Genomic DNA, 24,514 nt, shown 5'->3' with positions numbered 1-24,514 from the left:
AACGATTATTCTTTTAGATATTAATTATTCGGGGCGTTGTGCTATAATTTACATATATTTTTGTTTTACAGTTTAACGCAGTTGCAACGTAACTCCGCCGCTGCATATCGGTGAGTGTGATACAATATTATTTTTTATCTTATTAAACTTTAATATTTCCGAATTTTATTTATTGAAGAAACGGGGGTTCAAGAAAAAATAACATCAGATATGTAATATGTATGTAAGTACATGAGTATGTATGAAGTTAAGAGATACATACACACACACATACAACTTAAAAATACTGCTGACAAATCGCGAACATGTTATACTTAGCTTTACGAGGGCCAGCAAATGGAAAAGGTCATGCAAAGATAGCATCCGGGACGAGCGAAAAAATTCAGATATTCCCGCGAGCTAAACCGTGTGACACAAGCAAAAGTCATTTCGATGCGCTACCGTCTATTTATATTTCACAAATCGCTTTCAAAAAGAGCGCAATACTTTGGGATTAGCGTACCGCGCAAAAAAATGTCACAGAGAATCGTCTATGAGCCGCGGCAACGAGTCAGGAAAAAAATTCGGAAATATTATTAAAAGCCGCTGGATCATTGCTGCGCACCCCCGGCGGACACTGTGGTCGTCAGGGTGCGAGGGGATGGTCCGCTAGGCCGTTGGTTATCTTCGGCGGACAGCCCATATTCAAATACGAGCTGGTCGTACGTGTCCGAGAGGAGAGAGAGAAAGAGAGAGAGAGAGAGAGAGGGAGAGGGAGAGGGGCAGCGGCACCCCTTAATGCCGCGGCATAAAGTATGTATTACGCGATATAAAGCTATAGAGAAAGGGAGGAAATAAAGTGCGTCGCCGCTGGCGAAACTGGGTCTCCATATGAAACGCACGTTGGGATTTTTCGGTCACGTTTGCCTGATTGCAATCAGGCTACTCGTCGATCTTGCAAATAAAAGTTATATGGCGACTGTTTGTGCTGAATTACCGACACGTGTTTTGTACCCAAAGCATCCTACGCGGCATGCACGCTGCCGGGCAGCACGAAAAATTCGACGGTCCCAGCGCACCACGAGCGGCCGGGATCGTCTCGTCTCGTAAGTGAAACGTTCGAAGCGAATGGAAATATTGAGTACACGCTGTTACGAATACGCGTGTCCCGAGTGTATCGCATTGTTCGCGCAGGCGATGGTTGCTACACTAGATTAAAATCGAAGAGAGAGAGAGAGAGAGAGAGAGAGAGAGAGAGAGAGAGAGAGAGAAGGGAGAGAGACAGAGAGAGATGTAATTAAAGTGTAACCCGTAAAATTCGTTTCGAGAAATAATAGTTTGTAAACTAAATTATTTCGGATATAAAATAAAAGCGCCAATATAAGAGACAGTTGTATTTATTAGATACGTAATGATATAATACGATCTGTAGCGGTTACATGTGCATGTTTTTGATTTTAAAAAATCTAAAGTTTTTAATATTTTTATATCTAACGATTTCATTAATGTGCGAGAATCATCGATGCGTTTCTAATGTCGATCCTGCTAGAATTTGCGTTCTCTTGCCAGTGCCTGTATCAAAACGGCTATAAATATTCTTCAGTGACAATTCAACGGTGTTCATTATGCGGCTGAATCACGGGTAAATGTTCGCATCTGTAATCTAACAGACTCGTATACGATGTTGCGACCGAAAGCAGATACAGAACTGGTTCTGACATCTTTGGTGGTTCATTACGGAGCGTATCGTGCAACGGACAAAAACCAGGCGGAGCGATGTAGTCCGCGCTCGCGGCCGCATTATTATCATTAATTATATGCGCATTACAGACACGACTGTCGGTAACAGTGTTGCGGTTATTAGAGGAGGGAGCTAAGTGGCCGCGTGCTCGAAACAAACGCTTGGGAGTCCACAGTGCGCTTGATGCGCTTACGGAAAACGAGGGAGAGATAGAGAGGGGGAAAATAAAAGAAAGGGGGGAGAAAAAAAATCAGAATGGCGAAAACTCGCACGAGTAACCCTCCTCCCCCCTCCGCTCAACGCGAGTTTTTTCGAAGGTCCGTACCTACGGCACGGCGAGGCTGGGTTTAATGTAATGCTATAAAACCGGCATAATTTAGTAATGAACGGCCACTTTGCACAAATGGCTTCGTGCATCATGGCCAAACCAAAGAAGTCCCTTTGGCCGAGTGAGCGCGTGATAGGATAATAGTAATGTGCTTAATGGTAAATGGAGGCATTCAAGAGGCCGAGATTCAGATGGCACTCATAATGGTCGCCCGGACTGGCGTATCACCCCTAATAAGTACAAGTGGCACAAAATAGCTGTAATCACTTGACATCGTGGATCGTAAGATCATCCTGCTCCTCACCGTCAAGACATCGAGCTCGATGCTATCATGACAGCTTGGCTATCGCCTATCTACCTACGTGTCGGATTAGGTTTACGTTGCGATAAAGCGCCATGCCGTGCCGGTCGTTCTCGTTTAAGAAATATAAAGCAATAATAACTAGAGTTTGTAGAGTATGTACATCGATGCGAATTAGGCTGTTATAAAAAAGTTTAAATTCCTTTTAAGCTATCTCACATTAAAATAGATGTAAAGTTTTAAAAATTAACCCGTGTGCGTTACGAAACTCTCGGAATAGACACCTAAAATTAGATTTAGGAAACACAGAGTTAAGGTATATTTCTGGTCCAAGTTTCTTCGAGAGAGGAGAGCGAAGCGCATGGAGAAGTTCATAGCAAGGGAATGTCGAAACCGGTTGAAGATCTTCGGAGAGAGGCTCTGATCGGGATTGATGCCGCAAGGTCACGTTAATGGACCGTACGCGAATCACGGACTAATAATAACCCGGGCCATGTCGCACTATCGGCGGTAATTCAAAGCAAATTTAACGGGGAGCGTATCGCAATTGCGGACAAACCGTATATACAGCGGGAAACATAACTCACCGTTGGTTTGTTTGCATTATCTGCCGCGCTCAAATACCCATATTTATCTCGTCTCTCGTGACACCCTGATGGGAGATCGTTATTTTATTGACACCTCGCGCCAAGCGAATATTAAATAACCGGCGGGCTTGGCGGGCGAGTCGCGCGTCGGTTCATCCGTCAAAAACTGTCCGATTTGATTTGACCAAGAAGCTCGCGAAACCATCCGAAAATTCGTAGCGTCTAATCGGTCGGTGGGCGCGAGCGCGAGCGAGACAGGACAAAACTTGCGCCGCGTCCAGGTCCTATGATTTTTCTGATCAAACTGTATCAACGTTCGCGGTGAATTATCGGGAAAACAACTGGCATAATATTGGGCGGCATTAATTCCGATAATGGCGACGTCGGGTAATTATTAATTTATACGATACCTAGGAAAACGATGACGCCGGAGCATTTGTCACGAGCTTGAAGTACCCCTAAATATGTCCGCGTAACCATCGGTACCCTGCCCACCCTCGTCAGGCAACAACGCCTCCTCTCTGTTCTCTCATTGCGTAAAGGGCCTATTTGTTGCTCGTGATGGATGAAACGATTTCAATTAACAAAATGCGCTACGTCGATGGTCACGGTCTCTCATTTCGGGGGGCGCGGGCGGCGGGAGCGGGCGCGCCGGGACGCTTTCGGAATTCGCCGAAAAATATGCTCGCACTCAAGGCTAATGGACCGGATGAATGAGGTCGTTTTGTCGAGCCACGGGAATCGCATGTAGAAAAATATTCAGCGCCAAAAGTGTAGCGGCGCATCAATTCAAGCGCCGCTTTGTCCCGCGTTTTACGTCTTCTCATTTCGCGGCTGAGAGTTAATTAAACGTTGATGCGGTCTTTGAAGTCGAACCCTATGCGAAGCATTTGCGTTCTTATGGTTTTAGATTTGATTGTTGAAGTCGTTTGCTAATATAACTTTGCGAGCCGATAGTGTAACATGAATCAAAATTTCAGTTTTGTCCGTCACGGTTTACTTGATAGATGTAATTTTTGCATACATTGCTCAGTGCAATGTATTCACGATATTCAGCGAAATATTAACAATTAGCTCGTTCTGTCGGATGGACGATTGGCAGAAATAGATTGCCGCGGAAACATTCGTAAAATGAGGGCCGTTCTTGAAGAATACTGGATGTATTGATCTATCAAATTTTAGACTCGATACGGGATCACTTCGATAATATGCTTTACCGATATATTTCACAATATGGTGCAGTCAACCGACCGCGCCAGGCTTTTCCCCGGGGAGAAATATCGCGGATTATTATTTAGTCAGTTTACCGCGCAAATTAGTCATGCGAATAGGGATTCATTAGAGCAGTCGCTTAATTATCGGCGTTACAGACGACGCCGAAGTGAGAAATATATGGCGCGGCTACGCGAGCATCATGCAAGCTTAAATTCCGTTTCTTCAAATTGTTTCACGAGTATTACCAGCGTCGATATCTGTCGTTTTGTTCGCTAAGTGAATTAATTAACTTTCGTCGCGTATCTGAGATATACACAAGCATGATTCGGATGACAATTTGTCCATTTGGAGGATATCTTAAGATATTCAAGAAACAAGTGCGCTATCAACGTCAGTATTCGAGCGTATTATCCACATCTCTCGTGTCCTCAACTAAATAATTAGCGACGGGATCTTAACCCGCGAGCGGGTTAAGTCAATTTCATTCGGCTAATCAAAAAAAGTGAGCACAACCCGACGCGGTGATTCGCTAATGATTCACGTCCAGAACCTGGAAGATCCCGACAAAGTTTTTTTTATCTCGGGGTCGGTGAATCCTCGCGGTTCCGCATTAGCTTGAATCGAGATAGTTTCGTGCGCGCGCGAGATAGCGCGATCTCATTTGCATGGAAAAGGCGAATAGAAACTTTTTTCCCTCGGACTTCAACTTTAATTCTTAATGAAAATGAGCCCCTCGCGAAGTCGCTGTGCAGGCGATGAGACGAGAGCGAGGAGCATGACTGGTCGGCGAGAGATTCGCCGAGGGTGGCAGGGATACGACGGAGGGGACATGGAATTTTCGAGCGGTAAGGGATGTACGCGACGAACAATGAACGCGAGAGAGCTGTTCCAGCGCCTTTGGCCACGCGCTCCCAAGCATGTACTTAACGTCGTAGTTTTGAAAATGCCGCTAAGCTCTGACGTATGCTTTTGGCAATCTCTATGACTATAAAATGCATTATCTGAATTAATATATCGCAAATATGAATTTTCATGACACGCCGATTGAGATAACAAATACATAATTAGTGGTTAATAAAATTAAAATTTGGCTCATTGTATAATTCGGATTTAAGCAAAATTTTAAGTTAAAGACCCAAAGTTCTTTGCGGAAGAATCGTTAATTATAAACTTAAGATACAAGTTATGTAACACACCGAAATTTCGAAAGGTGTATTGACGTAACATTGTCGGCCTATCTTATTAGGCGATGGACAAAATTTTTACGGTTCATAGAAATGTACTTCGTAAGTATATGCAAGCTTTTATCTTTCTTGAGGGTCCTCGGAGCCTTACCGCGGGCATGAGTCTTGCCGAGCGGTGCTCTCTTTCGAATACAATATTGCATTGTCGAGTAGGCAGTCGCTCCACTACCAGATCGCAGACAATAATCGTATACTCGACTTCGTTGGCAGTGCCAGTGGGCAAGTCAAAAAGTCGCGGTCGAGAGTGCGAACGCTTATGCGAGAGAAGCAGATAACCCGAGTAAATCTTATCGAAGTAACAATACCGAGTAAATGTAATGCGATTGCAGAACGTGAAATATTCAAATCTCTATTTGATCAACTTGGTCGAGTCATCCTGGAACTTTCCCGGAAGCCGTGCTAAATCCGTCCGCTAAATCCATCTGCGCGATGCGTTTCATGAGCAAAGTAAGCACCGTGAAAAAAAAAAAAGAATCTTGGCCAAGAAAATCCCTTCTGTTACCCTCTTCCGACCCCGCCGTGCCCCACCGCCGGCCGCTCCTTCTGAGTTAACAATGGGGCGAGGCTCACGTGCGCGAGGAATCAAGTGTTCTCGCACACCAGCGCAGTCCACTAGACCGAGGGCGCATGCATAATACAATGACCCTGCTAAGTACTATTTTAAAACAATGCTGAAATTGCTTTAGGGGATAAAAATGAACGAGGTAGCTAGGTGTATTTTTCTCCCCTCCGTCACCCCGCCTCTTTGACGAGGGTGCACGTACACGCGGCCATACACGGTGTAGTAACCACCGCCGTCCCCTCGCGCGCACCCTTCGCGCCGTTGTGGCCGCACATAGGCACAGCCACGTACAAAGCTCTAAGCCTTTGAGTCGCAGTCTCACCGGCGTACAATAAGGCGTTCCATTTTTTTGTTTTTCATCCACTTTAAGAGCGCCCGCACGGGGAGAAAGATGGGAATGTGCGACGAGCTGCCGTTTTTTTGCGAGCGACATTGTCGCGGGTATCTCGTTCGATATCTCATGGCTATCTTTCTTGAGTTCCCGAGACGCTTTACGTGAAACATTGAATTTTTGACAACAAGTGTTCAAGCTAATATAAAAAGGATATTGTTTTATTTCAAAATTTGTACTAAAGAAGATATATGTTGGAATAGATTATTCAACAATAAATCAGCAAAAGATCATTTAAAGTAAAAAAAATTATGAGTGATATTCGCTTCGAAGAAGCAAAATGTCCCGCGAGGTTTGATATTGCTCAAATCTGACTTGGCTTTTATGCATCATGCTTGTATAGTATGGTTGATCATAATTGCGCTAAAGCTCCTTAATCAGGGCATGGCCTTATCGATTACGAAGGCATTTTGTCTGGAAAGTAGGACCGACGGGGTACATGCGCGAATAAGGTGCTTGAGGATTCCACAATTCTTAGACGGTCTCTCCTCGTTACTTTGACATTTTTAATTACGGGCTCTCAGTGTCGACGAGCGAGTTGGTTTGTGCTTTGTGAACTGGCGACTTTCGGCGGCTTGACCGGCACTGAAAAGCTGGCACGGTCGGAACGAACGTATAATGGAACTTAACTTGAAATTAGTAATTGTTTAAAGCTGTCTTGACAGCATTTTATTTCTTTGAAGATTGTTTCTTTTATGAACCGTTAATTATTTATTGTTAATCTGTTACACATAGAAGTATTGTATCGGGTAATCAGAAAGAAATATCTGATAATTAAATATTTTTTCTTATGCTGCACACAATACGTGTTGGACTTTAATTTTCATTTAAAATATGAAGCTTGTACTACATATAAAGGTAATTTTTTTTCTTATTATCTTTAACGATGCGTCATTTCTGTAAAATTCTTTAATAATCAGTTTACAATTATTTGAAGATAAAATGATCCGGCATTAAATCTACCAGAGTTTTATAATTAAAGAAATAGAATATATATATATATATATATATATATATATATATATATATATATAATATAAAAATTGCAGCATACAAAGAATAAACTGATGGGATGTAAGACTTTCTTCTGGAATATGGGATTTTCGACGGTTGTAAGAGGCAGCCTAGTAAGGTAAATCGATTGAAATCGAGTAGGTATAGATGAGTTTTGAATTGAAAGTTTCGATCCGCGCGCGCGATAGCGGCATTTTTATTTTAAATGGAAGGAAAAGCAAGAGCCGTCGACTCTGGCGAACACGAACTCTATCCCGCACTCCCTTTCATCGTCTCTAATGTAATTTTTCAATGTCATTACCCGGGACGTTTGAGGGAAAGTGAAGGCTTTTAAGGTAAACTAAAATTTCGGTATATTTTCCATGAACGACGATGGAATCATGGTAAGCGAATTATCTTCGTTAGACGCCGCTTATTACCGGTCATTCGGTTAACCATGTATACATTACACGCGTTCATATCCGACCGATAATATCTTAATTGCATAATAATTGTAGGCTAACGTATTGTCGTATACATAATATTTTACTACATACTTTAACGAGTAAAACAAGGGTATTTTTAGATACATTCAAAACATCCGATTATTTATTTGATAATCTAAAGTAGATTTTTTAGCATTTTTGTAATATAACGGTCATAACGGAGGGAGCAAGATAAACGAGAGCAGTGAAAGGAAGGATTAAATTAGACAGGCATAAAGTTCGGGGAATCATCATCGAGTATTATATCATTGAGTATAATCATTAATAAAGATACTCTGTGCTCGCGTCAACGTTTGCCCCGAGAATCTGTTAATAAAGAGACCGGCGAATCCGCAGATTAGAAACACGGTCGTATCCGAAATTAGCATCAGCCCGTAGGCATAATGTAGCTACCCGTCCTCGCGTGAAACCAATAATCGCGTGGCGCGAGGTCGGGTATAGATTAGAAGGGTGAGTCGGCATAGCTAATACGCGCGTTAATAAGAGCCCCTGTTCCACGCTCCGTACGCTGTATATAAGCGCCCGGCATGTAATTTCTAACCACATTTCCCCGTATTCGCTTCAAATGTACGTACACGTACGAAGGAAGCTGACTGGAAGTTACGATACCCGTATACCGTGTGTCTCGATATACAAACGGAGCAACCTGCCGTGTTCCCACGGAACCTTCGTTAATTCGCGCGGTATTCATATTTTCCACCCCGAGAATATACTTGAAAGATTCGTTCCTTCAGCATACTGTATTGTACTTCTGTCGGACGACAATTGTTAAGATTAAAATCTCTCTTTCTTACTTTCAATCTTAGATGACTCATGTTTACATATTATTCTAATACTTTGATAATATTAATGTTTCTACAAGTACGATTTTGGCATGGAATTTAATGAGTATAGACGAGAGAAAGGATTAAAGGGTGCATGTCAACACGGCATTTCTGAAGCCTGAAGAATATTCTGCATTATGACACGCTTTACGAGCGGCTGGGCTTTCCGGCCGAGTTCCGTGAAATGTTCCGGTCTTTAACCAGCACTGGTGGCGTATCACCCGTTACAATTCGACTAGACGAGTACTTATACGGCCGCAGAACGCCACAGTAGCCAGGCACATTCGCAGGAGGTCGAGGGTGGCGGCTGCCCGTAGCCCGCAGCCTGTAGTCACGTAATTAGGTGATTAAAATTAGATCTCGCATCAGCCAGAAACTCAATTAGCAATTAAACGTGGCATTTTCTCTAATTACGATACGTTCTCACTAATTACCGTAGCTAACCTCCCCCGCTATCGTCTCCCGCGAGTGTTCTCCACGGTTACCTCGTCGTCCCTATCCCCTCCACCCTCTACCGTACTCTTCCTCACACCCTCGCTTTCTCTCCTTCCCTCGTCCTGCACCGAACCGTAGCGCTGTAGAAGCACTCGGAGAAACGAACCGGATCAGGGTGCCGTACACGCGTCGACCTATCGAAAGTATCGATGCCAATTGCCTGCCTTCCAACCATCCCAGCCGACTATCAACGCACTCGTTTATCGAATTACGTCGATAGAAACGCGCCTCCTCTAACTCTTTCGGATCTCCCAATTCGCGTCGTCGTTGCGTATACGGCCCTTCTTCCCGCGTAATTTCTGATTGGAAAACAACGATCAACCGTCGCAACCGGAGTACAAATCAAGATTATATTTTGGGGAAGTCTCGAGACGCTTGTAGATAAATCACAACGCTCGTGGAGCGCATGCGACGAAGTTTACGAATTTATTTCGAAAACTTGGCAACTGCCGAATTTCCATCAATAATTGATGCGCTCTGCGGGCGGGTTTCGGACCGTGGAAAAAAAATATGGCCAAGCTTTTAGTATTCGTTAAATTACAGAAGGCTGTAGTATTTATGTATGGATAGAGAAAGGTCCAGTCGAGAGACATTTTTTTAGATTACTTATATTGGGTTATGCATTGCAGCATGAGAAAAATATTGCCAGTATAGTAATATTGGCCAGTATATACAAAATTATTGCCGAGTTTGTTATTATTAAGTTAATACATAGACTATAGATAACATTGTGAAATTTTAATGCTATGGTATTTAGATAAAGCCTCATGTTTACAATTAAATGAATACATGGTAAATGGATAGTCTCAAACGAATAACTACAAAATCCTAATAAATTATTTTTTTATTAATTTTTGACTAATATAATAATACTTTTAAAAATTTTTATTTATTTAGAAACGCAATAGCGCTCAGTATGAGAGAGAGAGAGATTTCAGAGTTCGGACACTTTAGGAATTGTCTTCTTTGACGGAATTTACGGCTGATTCTCTAAAGTGTGAAATTCCAGAAACTTTACAAAAACGAGCGTGAACGTTCAGATCACCGATAAGAATGTCGACCGGATGAACGTTGTCATTAGCATAATATCGCCAATGACCGGGTTGGTTTACGAGATTGCCCGCTATACGAATAATAACTCTCGGACCGGGATGTTTTACGGAACGTTCCGAGGACGAAAGTGTTTTTCTCGAAAATCCTGATGTGGAAGTGTTTATTATTACTCGGTTGTAACGGAGATTCGATGCCGTGCGGTCACGGCTCCCAATTATTTTAATCACCGGCGGAGTTGCCGTCGCATTCACCTGCCGCAATGAATAATCATATCGAATTACACACGAGCGGCCCTCAATCGTAGACGCGATTATTATAGCATAGCTACGTTACGTAATGCCGGCCGACTTAATTATTGAACGCATATCAGGCGCGACTATTGGGTTTAGTAATTTGCCACTTACACGGATTGTCGTATATATGCATCGAGAAATGGGGACATATACGTGTTCGAGATTGTTATTTTGAATAGTCAATGACAAACGCAAATCGGATTTGAGCCGTCGCGTGTCGTCAATATTGTGCATCGCACGCGCGATACATTATTTATTAACGTTTTAACGATAAACTTTTTCGGAGCGCCGCCGCGCTGTTTCGTGAGTGACTTATTGTTAGTATGTGAGGAACCGAGGAAAAGTATTGCAATTTCAACGGGGAAAATATTGCTCGAGCGCGCGACGTATATCGTACGGCAAATCGGAAGAATCAATTAACGAACGTTGATTCTCCCGAATAAATTGTATACAATTTATTAGCTGGGATATCTGCCTTTATTTTTATCAGGCCAATGCGAGCAGTCGTCAAAATAGTTTAATAATTAAAAATGCAACGTCAAAACGAGCTGCAGAATATCCGTAACAGCGTATCACGAACAATTGCAGGTGCAATTAAAAATTGTGGAGTCTGCTTCTGAATGTACGACGCAAACAAATGAGCGAATCAGGACGAATATTCCGAAGCGCGTAGGGATAAGCATATTCCACTAGTTAATAAATTACGGTAATAGGACAGGTCGTTAAAGAGGAGAGAGAGAGAGAGAGAGAGAGAATTTCTTGGATAGCGCGTTACGAAGAATACTAATGACGCTATCAATCGACAAAGTTTGCATGACGATGAGAAGCCCGAAAACATTGTGCACGGGTGACATATGTAATTAAAGCAATATTTGGGCTTACCTAATTATAGTTCATTATCCGGGCTGTCCGGAAACGGCGGTCTCTCAATAAGATACGCGTGCTTGGTTAACATTATGTCACATCGCCGAATTACGTCCCACGGTTCCATTAGCTGAGTTGGAATAAAGTTACCGATCGATAGGCATCAGCGTGCACGTTGTACAAACTGATCGCACCAAGTTTCCACCAGTAAAACCAGACGATCATGAATAATAAAGCGCGTGTTGTGATATTAACCTCCTTGTATTTAGATACAAATTTTATTACGCAGATATAAAAAGCGGAGACCAACGATTTATTCCCCGGTTACCGATAGCCCGCCGCGCCGCGAATGAAAAAGATTTCCGACCTAAATTGCACAGTTATACATAGATATTCTTACGTAGGATATGCTGCCGCGCGGTGCTTATGCACGAAAAGCATTAAAACGTAAATTGATAGACTAGCGCATCGCACCGGCGAATAATCTGGAAAGTTATGAACCTCGTAATTTACCTCGGCCTTACTTAAATTCATAATAAGACGCATTTAAAGCAGCTGCCGGTAATCACAGCGATTAAAACGTCTTTAAGCGCATATACCGAAACAAGTTTCTCAGCGCTCTGTCGACGTGAAAAAAAATTTTCTACACGCACGTTTCAATACAACAAATTAATATGCAAAAATGTATGCAATGGAAGCGTGAGAACAATGTGATTACTTTTTAATTTTTAATTTTTCGAAACTGCACCGTTTATTCTCATTGGCGAAAGTCACCGTTTGTCAAAAAATCGCGAAGAATCTATGATGACAGTAATTTTTGACCACGAATTTTTTCCTCATTTTCAAATGGCGTTGCCGCAGCCAATAATTCTTGCAGAAGTCATTAATCACGTTATATGCGAACGAATCGGTCGATCACACGTCACTAGGCCATCCATACATAACGAAAACCGATTGACATTAACGCGATAAATTCTAAAAATATATATGTGTATATTCAAAAAACACACCGCGACCGATTCTATTTTTTACGTATAGATCGGAGAATATCGCGTATCGATAAATTATTTTCGCGTTAAGAAAATTTATATTTTTCAAATTATTATAATTAATTTGATAAATTATTTCCTTGGATTTGAACAAGATTTAATATAATAACATATGATCGCATTAATGATGATATAAAATAGCGTCGGATTATACGTGCGTGATCATCATTCAATTATTTGCGCATGAGACATGTATAACACGAAACGTTATTGCAAAAAGGCTTAACGCAGTGTAAGGGATGGAGAAAACATTTTTCGAGAGTATCGGAAGCCTCGCGAACGTGGGTGTTTTTTTAAAGAGACGCGCCTGAAAATTGATTATCGCGTTCGATCGATCCGGTATCAAATTCTACAAGTATAATTGCAATCAAAACGAAGCTGCACTGATATAACACGCTGGCCGCGTTTCCGACAATTATTTCTCTATCCATTTCCTATCGCCAAAACCACGATATTCTCGAGGAATCCGATATATTCAATTAACACTGCGCCGCACTTCCACTTGCAAATCTACCGCGTTCTACGTGGCGAATCGGTAATTCTTTCCCAGGCTCCCATGTTTTCCATACTGCAAACCCAAAGGTTGCAATGCCGTCAACATCGAACTGCTGTTGTTCGCACTGTGCACGACGATCAAATTATTCGTTTCGGTATTTCAAGTTATTCCACACAGCCTAATCGATAGAGCGCAAAAAGAATTAGCTCCGTTGATATTCGTAATACGCGAATACGATGGTTTCCTCCGCGATAACGATGCTTATTTCTAAACTTCACAAAGAAAGCAATTAATGCGTCTCGGTGATGAGCGAATTCACGCGGCGCTTCCTGGTAGTGCCCTAATATATTTACACACAGGCCCGTAGAACGAGCGACAGCCTAGAAACGGATTCTTCGACAACTCGTGGGGAGGGGGGAAGGGGCGCGAACGCTTCGAAAAAGCATTTTTTTCGCCAGACGAAAATTCCTTACCCCGATAAATCACGATTATTTGACCGAAGCTTCCCCGGGCGGGCAGTATATTTTACTTACAAAGTCACACGTTGGATCACGCGCGCACTTTTTTTTGCTCGGCTGCCGGGTATTACATTTTTAAATGGTTTTTACGTTTTGAATAGCAATGGGGCGCGCTTTGCTCGCATGCCTTTACGTACCCACGCGCCCCGTGCCACCCCTCCGGCCGGCACGTTACGTACTATCTCTGTCTCGCATCCTCTTGTCCCCCCTCGGCGCCCTCGGCCACCCTCGCCGCCCCCCTCGACGCCCTTCTTCGCCCTTCTCCACGACGCCTCCGACTCCGACACCCGCGCTCAGTGTCAGCCGGCAGGTTTTTCGCGGTGGGCACGATATCGTTGTGTCAGACGGGCGCCGGCCTCATTTGCGAGGCTTTCGCCGGAACTTCGCGGCCAAGAATTATAATTAAGATCCCGCACCGACGCCCTCCCCCCCACTCCTCCACCACCTCCTCTTCCTCCCCCCGTCCCGGCCTCCCTCCTTCTCGCTCACCGCTGCTCGGCGGCGCGGCGCTCACCTTCCGTGATATTACATTCCATTCCGAGCTGGATCAATCCTTTAATGGCCGGAAGTTTAATTTGTGCGCCGCTACAAAATAATCGCGAATTGCGCCGGCGAGCGCGGCGTGGAAGCGTGACCCGTCGAGAAGTTTATTATTCATAAGGTCTTATTATTGGACCGATTCCTCCCGGTATCGGGCGTTATCGCCGACGCTTGAGAAAAATGAATATTAAACTACCCTCTTTGATGCCGCGCTATATTTGATGGATATAGTGTTTCTTCGCGTACAAGAATGCGCTGGCGCTTTTCGAACTATTTCGAACTATTAAAAAAGAAATCTTTAAGTTAATTAAATATCCAGCACTTCGCATTGATACGAATATGTATAGATTGTTATGTTTATCGTCTATTTTTTGTCCATCAATAACATTATCGCAATACATATATAATATTTATTTTACATTTCCTGTTAATTAAATAAAATTTCATGTTTTCATTCCGAAACGTAACAGCTAATCGAATTTCTAAATTTTATTTCGCGGTACATAAACTGTTGGATTTTTCCGGCCATTATGCGATTTCGTTATTAGGAATTGAAACTGGCGTACGGGGAGCGTAAATAAATTTTGCCGTGAGGGAAGAAAGGAATAAAAACGGGCTCACGTCTGCTCACTGACAACGCGCGTTAAAAATATCGAACACACTTTAAATAATGAACAACGCCTCTCGCAAATGCCGCGTGATTTTCCGCGAAGGAAGCTCGTTCGGCGTATATACAGTATCGTACGGATGTTTTCCACGAAAGTCGCGGTAATTTCGCGGGACGATTCGCGCGTCGAAAGTTATTCGTTTGATTCGTTACCGGCGAAACGAGCAGCGCTCGCCATCGTGCTCGCTGAAATGCAAAACGTTTTCGTATCACTACGCCCGGAGTCGAGATACATTTTTTTCAAAGCAAGTCCCGCACCGTATCAGTGAGGGTCGCTCGCGGGGGAAGGGACCGGGAGGGGAAAAACGGCGAGAGGAAGTGAGAGAAGGAGAGAGAAAGGGAGAGCCCACATATGAAACCGTTATCTGCACCGATTCAGCAATATTTTTACATTTACTAGCCCCTCCCTCTCCCTCCTGTCCGTTACCCCCCTCTCTCTCTCTCTACGGCCATACCCCTTAATCTGAAACCCGCAACCTAACGAATGTACGAGTGCGGCGCGGCTTACATCGACTGCAGCGGCGCTTCCCGCTACATGCAAACATACTCGGATACATTTTAGACACCGTTTGTCATTATTACGAATTTAGTCACATATAGCACCGGGTGTTTTTCGCTTGTTTGATTTCGGGCTGGTTTAAAATGGTATCCAAGCTCGCGGATCAACTGCGGAGTTTGCGAGCGAAATTTAACGAACACATAAACGAATTGACGCGCACAGATGAGCCTACAGTCGTTTATATCTCGGGAGTAGCGCATTAATTTTATATTCCAATACTTCGTGTAAAAATTAAGGTTATTATTCTCACTAATAAGTAATTTGACAGGAGAACAAGCGCATAATTGCTAATGAGAAATAAATTTTGCCGCGAACTTTGTGTAACTGCATGCTTCTTCATTGAATTGCTTTTACTTAATTATCTTATAATGAAATATGTCAATTACTAATGTTGTTGTACATAGGAGATATATTATGCGCTCATTACCTTCTCTCTTAAGTATTAAGAGTTTGAGAACGTTACCAAATTAATCATATCGAGCATCGATGTATTCATAGACCCAGTTTAGGATACTGGAACTGATTTTCGCGGTACACGTAACGAGCACGGCTGAGTTGTCGAATCGAGGGTTCACGCGCAGTTGAACCGCTGAGTGGTCGTGAGTCACCTTAGAACGCACCAGTGGTGCTTCGTGCTAACGAAGACACTGTTTTTCGACTAGAGTCTGCAAACGAAATTATTACGTGTCATTGTATCGAATATTAGCAATCATATACATATCTCAAAATCTCGTATATCTCAAAACGATTAAATATTTCTCTAGTATTTTGCGATCCGAGGTTTCAATTTAAAGACAGTTTTTTTCTAGTTTCGTGAATACGAACTGAAGGCCTCGAGCGAGTGGCTGAATATGTTTTAAATGCAAATTATAATTCTCTTTAACATTAGCATTCGTTTTTCGTTTATGAGACAAAGTCTCATTCGTCATCGTTCCGAAGTTAGGGTGAGAGCCGCTGTGACAACGTAGGGAGCCCCGCCGCCGGCGCAGCCCTCGTATAATTCCACCCTTACAATTATCCCCAGCATTAAAAACACGATGTTAATTTCTGTGCGCAGCGCTCAGGGAACCCCTTCGATTCGATCGATTTGTAATTCCGCGTCTAAGCCTCGCCGTCTTGTTCGAGAGGCGTCTACTATAAACGATGAATTCGCAATATTTCTGCCGCCGGAATCATTATACTTATTTTATCAAGGTTTCTGCGCGCTCGAAACATTCTCACGCGTCGATACATATCCGAGATATGACATGATATAATAAAAAAATAAAAAAAAATTATTCTATTATTTTGTATCTTTTAGTGCCCAGTCGTAAATAGTGAATTAATTAAACATACGTTCGAAAAATTATTTAGTAAAATTCATTTTTCGCATGGATGCCTCTTTAACCAACGGCGATGGCAGAAATTGTCGGCAGCAGCGCCGCATTAAAAAATATAAAAATACGAAATCAATATCAGATTGTATTGTATTGCCGTGCTTTGAAAAAAAAAAATATATATATATATATACATATATATACGCCTCCATATTAGTGCTTTGAAAAAAAAAAATACACATATACGCCTCCATATTAGTCGGCATTTCTCCAATTTTCGGTAGACCGTCACGAGCGTCGGCGGTGTCTCGAGAGCGTCTCGACTTTACTTGCCGACCCTTTCTCCTTTTCCTGCCCCTTCAACCGGGGGTTGCAGATGTCACGGAAAAAAGTTTACGCTCGCGTCTTGACCGTTGTTCACTGTCGTTTTACAAGGGCATCTCCCCTTCGCCCCGTGCGTGCCCAAGTGGTCCGGACGCATAATACAGCCGTATACGCGATGGCGGTTCGGGAGTAAGGGGGTGGTATAATTAGGGGCTTGAAGGGGCGGCCTACCAGGGGAGAGGAAGTAGAAGAGGCTGACAGATGTGGGAGCATTGTTTTATGGGGAGACCCCTTCGCCTCGCCTTCCTTCGCTTCCCTCTCTGTCTCTCCGCTCTGTCTACACCCCATAGCGCGCGTGGCGTGCTGTGATTTAAAATGGGTGCCGCGAATTCGTGAATCCGACAGCGAGAGAGACTGGCGATTCGCAGAGCATGCTCGCTCGACTATGACTGACTGCCGTGTGAAACTTTTTCGTGGCTTCGCCGAACGAGTCGAGCAGCGCGACAACGCGTTCATGATACCTTTCGCAATATGCTTTCTGTACTTGACAGAGAAAGATCGGACAGGTGCGTACGTAACATAGTTTAACTTGGAAGGAACATGCTGTTTTCTTTGCGCTATATAGGAATGAGTGTAAGAGGATAACAATACATACAAATATGAAAATTATTTATTTACTTATTTCTTAATGAGCATTATTAAGAAAAATAGGATAAATATAATATTAAAAAACGAAAAGATGAAATGTATCGAGAATTTACGGTATTTGTATTTAGCATTCGTAATAACTATGAGTACAATGACACACGACACGTTTGAAGAGCTTGCCAATAGCTCACAGAGCTTCGTTTCCCCTTTACATATAAAAATGTCAAGAATAGATATATATATATTGTCTGTTATGTGTGTTACCTATTCTGGTAGAATATAATTCAAAATACGTATAGTCCATGACAATTTATTTTACCGACTGATAGCTAAGAATGAATGTTCAGCACACCAAATCCTGATATTGTGTGTTAATATAAAACAAATCCGTGGTACATGCAGAACTCCACTGAACCGAATCTTATTCAAGTGGACGCAGACTTTCAATAAAAATGGCTTGTATACGAAAAAAAGTGTATTCCATATGTTTGCTTTATTTAATTCTTTTAATATATATTGACCGTCTAATCGTTCAGAAGAGAGAGTTGTGGGAAGAATGTCGCATATTGGTCAGTAAATTGCCAATTTATTTATATCAGTAATGTTTCGATCCAACGAGACGTTTCTTTAAAAGACGATTTATATAACGTACAATTACGTAATTTTTTTACAGCAAATTGCGTTTAAAGATTTAAATACGTTTAACTTTTTATTTTCTTTTTGTGTTATATTGAGTTTGCTCTTTTTTTCGCCCAAGAAATGATATCTTTTTTCTATATAAACTTCACGCTTGAGAAAGCACTTTGCCATCCGTCGAGCTCTCTTTTTCCATTTGCGCGTACAGTGAATCACATCTTTGAATTTTAATTTCGTTCAAAAATCTGAGTAATCGCGAGAGAGACTTGCGAACATGTGCAGTCACACCTCTCATTAGGTTTTTGACAGCCCTTCATACGAGGATCAACCCACCCTGTGCATCCACCCGAGTTCCCAAACCATCGGCTACCCCTATTCGCGCTTTTGTTCTTTGTCTCACTGAATGCTAGCAACCCCTCGGCTGTACGGCTTAAATCAGTCGAACGCCGAATATGAGCACGAAATTCACGAGTCGAGCGGCAATTAAAATATTCTTTGCCGACGGTCGCGAGCCGTCCGCCGTTTATTCTCTCTCGACCATCACAAACAATCGCACACTGCGATACTTTTAGTTCGCGATTAAGCACCTCTACGAATAGCTCTGATTTTTTTTTTTACGTGCGTTAGATCGACAAGATTTATAAAGAACTTTTCTCTCTTGACGTAAGATAATAATAAAATCTTTTGTGTGTATGTTTGTAAATGGTACTAGAGTAAACTTAGACATTTTATATTTAGGCCTAGCGAAGAATATAATATATGTTAAAACAATTTTTCTCATACATGTTCGTCGTTTTTTTTTCAAATTTTATTAAAGTTTTTGTAATATTCTCTCAACTTCGTTGCTGTCAATCTCTTTGCTTCCATCAACTAAGTTTGCTCTAAGAAACAGCCGTCAATCAGTCGCCGAAGAGTAAGATCGACAATGAAATGTTCTCATCACGGGCCTCGCAATCCAACAACCCATAATTATCTACCAGAACTATAATGTGCAACTATAGCGTGCATCTAATCATAATGCGAACTCTTTCGCAAGTTCGCATACTTACTACTCGCATTTTACCATTTACGCCGAGACCATAATTCCTCGGTTGTCAAATATTAACGACTAATGAGAAAAGTGTTAATTTATGAGACAAAAAGCACGGGACAATGAGATACTCCTTCCTCCTTCCGCGCTCGGAACGAGTTGAAATAGAATGCGAGACAAAGAAAAGCGTATGAAGGAGCGAGGGAGGGACAGCTATAGAGAGAAGCGAATAAGAAAAGAGGAGAGAAAATGCGACTAAGAGGCTGCGATGAAAAGAGAAAATAGACGAGAAGAGGCCTCGATCAAGCAAAACGGAGCAAGCGTCGTACAGGCAAGACGAAGAGGGCAGACGGAGAGAATCGATGATAGAACGAACAAAGACAGAAGATGGGGAAAGGGAGAGACGGATGCCACAGAGAGTGGAGCAAGTGCCATGCCGCGAGAAGCGAGTGCGTGGCTTAATTTCCTGCTAAATTACTACTTTAATAGGAAAGATGAACGCCGTTGATGAGGAGGGTTAGCCGGAATATAAATAGGGGGTACCGACTCTCCTTCTCTATATCTTTTCTCCATTCCGCTCGGCTCTTGGCTTGCCGTCTCTCGTAACCCCCATAACCCCCGCGGCTTCACGTTGGACCACCTTCTATCCCAACCCCTTAACTCGCGGCATCGTCATCGCCCGGTTAACGGCGTGACAGCAGAAGGAGAGCGATGATTCACTGGATGATTGACGATTTTACAATGAGTTCCTTTGTCGCGGCCTGGCCAATTTCACGCGATTTTACGGCGGAACCGTAGCTGGACGGATCATTAATGCAATTATTCCTTTTTTGCAATTATTGCAAAAAGGTCTAGTTACGCAGAGAATGATTACCATAATGTTGAAATAATTTTCTATTAAATTTTAAATGAATATATTATTACTTTATTATTAATCGTGTACCGTATGGCGTGTGTACTAAAAAAGACCAAAGATAACTCTTTTCTCATTTTCGCAACAAGAAATAATTTTGGAAAAATTAGCTACAACATATTTTCGCTGTCTTTTTCTTAATTCTATAATACCACCCTTCTCGTATCAAGCTCGTAAAATGGTTAATGCCTGCCCAAGCCTGTTCAATGAGACGCGTGCAACAAATTCGCATAATAATTATCGATCGACCGTTAATCCATCCTTTGTTTCTCCCCGCCGAGGGAAAACGAGCCGCCACAAAGCGGATCGCTTTAGTCGTCTTATACATCTCGTGGAAGTTAACAAACATTGTGTTCCTTATCTCTTCTCGGCACAATTAATGCGAGGAACCCTTTGCCCGCTCTCTCGGTGCCCGTCCTCCTCTTTCTTCCTCCTCTTCTTCTTCGTTTCAAGCCGTACGTACCGTTCTCACCGTCGCCCCCTTGCTCCACCCCGCGCATTGCTTCCCTCGAACCTCTTCCACCTTTTACCCCCGGCGCCTTTGGTGCTTTCCTTAACGCGGTATTACTTATGTAGATGAGCCTCGCAATTCCTATACATTATTTGCGAAGAGCCCGGCCTCGAAGGGCGGCAAAACGGACTCGAATGAACCGAAGACGGGGATGGGATGAGGGAGGGAGGGAGGAGGAGGGGGGAGGGGAGTAAAAGGATCTGAAACTTTCAAGATTGCGGAGTCGACGCTTTGCAAATTCCGATTCGCGTGGAGAATACAGAGAAAACGGGAGACTATCGTCCTTATAATCGGACCCTTTTTGAATCTAGAATGCGTGTCATTAAGCAGCATTATCCACTAATAATGGAATGACGTGATATAATTTATTAGCACACCCGTGTTGCTTTTTAACGGCACAAAAGTTGTTAAAAATAGATACATATGTTACAACGCGTATAATATGCCCAACGTATATTACTCGACTTTAACTACAATTTGAGGGGAGCAAAGTCTCTGTTCTCGGCATAAACCTAATGTAGATTTATCATGAGAATCATAGCTGAAGAGCGCGCCGTAAAATATCTTCAAGATTCATGTTACATAGAGAGGAAATTCCGAGCTCGTTCGTGCCCCTATGCAACCTCCGCGACAGTTCGGTTACGAACCACAGTAGGAGATGTGACATTTTTATCGAGCCGTATATCGAAATGTAAATTTAGTTTGTAGCACCACCAGGCCAGGGTATATCTGTTTTACGGCCGATTTTAGTAGTGATATCCTTGTACTTAACGGTCGCAGCGTGCAGTCGGGTCCCGCCTATTCGTCGGTTTCTCGCGTGTTTCGCGAGCTCCTCGTGAGCGCGAAAGCGACGGGACTCCTGGTACTTTGTTGCACGACTTTATAGTCACACAGTCGTATAACTAAGGGGACAGTGATGACTCGTAAGGCGACTTGTTATGTTTCTTCGCGTCAGTCAAGCTCACGTGTTCACCGTCTCCGCCGTGTCGAATTGATTATGCATTGTCGGATTTATCTTTGTATATCTATCATTCATTTACGCGCGTAAATGAATCGATCAGCGATTTCGCGGATAACTAAACAAGATTCGCGAAAAGAAAAAAAAGAGAGCGGCTCACGTAATCGCGATGAAATTTATAATTATATTTATATATTATATATACTATAATTGGTGTGTACACAGATTTTTAATGAGCATGTAATTGAGACATTTTATTCGTCAATGACGTTTTATTATTCGGAGAACAGTAGAATCTCAACGGAGACGGTTCAATATTAATACCCCGGGTTTGATTTAAATAAAGAAATATTATACGACTTCCGTGGCAATCTTTTTTTGCTCCCTTTGCAAAGGAAAAGCACTGACCCATGAAACACGTGTGGCTCTTATTTCTATTAATTTCTTCCTCGTAAATACGGTCGCCCCTGAATAAGCAACGCGTATTTACAATAAGAAGGTTTAACATTAACGTGCCAATACGCCGCCGAACGGATTCGCCACGCCATGCACGCCGTGAAGAGGCAGCCGCGCCGGCCGCGCGGCGAACGCTGGCGTGTAATGAGAAGAACACCGGGAATCTTATTGACCGTGCTTACGAATCGAATATCGATTGCTCGCTGCCAATTATCGGGTCGCATTATTTTCGATCGAGCTCGTACGGCAAACGAACCGGCAGCGGCACCGGGGCGATCGCGCGCTCACCTGCTCCTCAGCTCCGGGAATATATTCGCGCGCGTCGCGCCGGGATTGCCGCGTGGCGCATAATTATCACGAAACTCGCAATTTAGACGGCCGACTTCCGTGCGAACGAATGGAACCGGTGTAACGTGAGGGGCGATGTACAAAAAAAAAAGTCGGTGCCTCTCGCAAAAACGAGAGGGGGTCGCGAAAAAGTGCGCGCCCGGACAAATGTACGAGATACACAAGTAATGTAATTTTTATTGCGTCAACAGTAACGCGCATCGCGTAATGAACAATTTTTCGCGCTTTCAAATGAACGCGTATTTATGGCGTAATTACGTAACGCGCCGTAATAAATATCGTTGACGTTGCGCGCGCGTCTACGCACCGCGCGCGCTACTTTTCGCGATTTGTTTTTCTATATTTAATTTTGTGGAGGGCCGCTTATACCGCAAGGGTTGACAGGACCGTTCTGTGTAAGGTGACGCGTAGCGCATAAGAGCGCGTCCATCGGCAGGAAGTTGTCCGTCACGTCGATTCTTATTGAAACATTCACAAAAGGGCGATCGTAGCTTTATCTGCAGTTTGATTGTAGATTATTGATGTTCCTCCCCGTGTTCGTTCATCCAGGCAAGCGAGGGCCGTCGCCCGTAAAAAAAAGCCCCGAAAAATCGACGGCAAAGGGTGGACCACCCGCGCCACCCTCTGCCACCTCCTCCACGCCCCCGAACGTCGCCCTCACCTCTCATCCTCTCGTCCCACGGTCTCCCGCCGTCGCCCCCTACCTACCCCCGGCCAGTCGAATGCATGTCTCTCCCTGCACTCTCTCGTTGCGCGTAAAAAAATATCTACGTCCTCCCGCCCGCGCCCACCAGCCCGCGCGCCAGGCCGCTTTTTTTCCACACACGTGCGTGAAAGCATCGCGCCCGCATACACACACGTACGGCGCATATACACACGCATACACGCGTATACCCAAGTACGCGCGCGTGGCGCGCATATACCTCCGCCGCGCGCGCGGAGGAGACGTGCGCGCGCGGTGTGAGGCGCGCGGAGGATGGCCGGCGTTGTTTTCGCGTATGTAATCTCGATTCACAATCATTTCACATACTTTTGCCATTAGAGCCGATTCACAAGTGAGCAAACAATGCCTCCATTCTTTCCGATCGCTACAAAAGAGTTTTTGGCACACTTTCGCGTCCGTCCGAGCACACGCGCGTGTAAGAGCGGTACAAGCGGGGGATGAGGGTGACGAGACGGGAAGAGCGAGACGGCGAGCGACGGCAGGGGACGAGGGAGAGAGGTAGAACGGAAAAGAGAGAGAAAGATGGGGAGAAACGGAGCAGGAGAGTAGATCTCTCCTACCTACTCGGTTGCCTGCCTGCCCGCCCGCCTGCATCTGAATCGCATCGTCGATGCTCCGGCGCATCGGATTTCCATGTGGCCCTTCGCGGCCCTTTTTCACCCCTATAGACCGTTACGAGGAAACTTTGGCACGGTGTGTCGTCGCGTGTCTTGCGTCGTCGGTAGAGAGCGACAATTATCCAACCGAAGATCGGACGATCGGGGACGCGATCGAGACCATCCACAGGGAAAAAAAATTTTTCATTGCGATTCACGTCGATTATGTCGACGGCGTTTGACGGAAGAGGCGATGCGCGAGATAGAAGAGTGGGGAGGAGTGGGCGGCAGAAGTGATGGCCGTTGATAGATTTTTTCTGGATACGAACGGGGCGATTTCGAAAAAAATATTTGTTGTCTTTGCAGACAATAAATATAGGCGTACGTAGGTACTCTGTTACACAGAAATCAAAATGTGGAAACACGCGCAGCACTTGAATATCAACTGAATTGGATATCGAGTGCACTCCCGGTGCTCGGGGATGATCAAATATTTTTTTCTGTTGCACCGTACTTGTTGGGGAAAAAAATGTATCCACGTCGGAGTGATCATTAGTCGCGAATTCTAAAACGTAGCATAGCGCAAGAAACGGCGGAGGACGTTTCCCACTCCGTTATTCCCGTTTCACGATATATATACGCGTAAAAATTGTTCCGCATCGGAAACTGGAAGCTATAGCAGCGACGAGTATTTAGTGGAAATTTGTCTTGAAATTTTTTCGTGCGCACAGCCGAACGGCGCTGACAATTTTTGTAAATTTTTGGCGCGTCACGCGTGACTACTTTGACGCCTCGAATTTCAACGGGCGTCATTGCTGCACACTGATATTCAAGAAACATCAAGGGCTA

The 24,514-nt window shown here is 43.7% G+C and overlaps 1 protein-coding gene across 1 annotated transcript in view; it reads left to right on the top strand.

Annotated features, from left to right (window-relative positions):
• Positions 1-71: 71 nt before the first annotated feature.
• Positions 72-24,514, top strand: part of LOC112453773 (POU domain, class 6, transcription factor 1) — a 158,462-nt gene continuing 134,019 nt past the window's right edge. Inside the window, exon 1 of the mRNA XM_025014695.1 lies at positions 72-110. The gene's annotated coding sequence lies outside the window, so the exon portion shown is untranslated. The remainder of the gene's footprint in view (positions 111-24,514) is intronic.

This window comes from Temnothorax curvispinosus, unplaced genomic scaffold (genome assembly GCF_003070985.1).
Source record: "Temnothorax curvispinosus isolate PA1 unplaced genomic scaffold, ASM307098v1 QBEX01004686.1, whole genome shotgun sequence".
Lineage (NCBI taxonomy): Eukaryota > Metazoa > Arthropoda > Insecta > Hymenoptera > Formicidae > Temnothorax > Temnothorax curvispinosus.
This window is presented reverse-complemented; position numbering and strand designations above follow the sequence as displayed.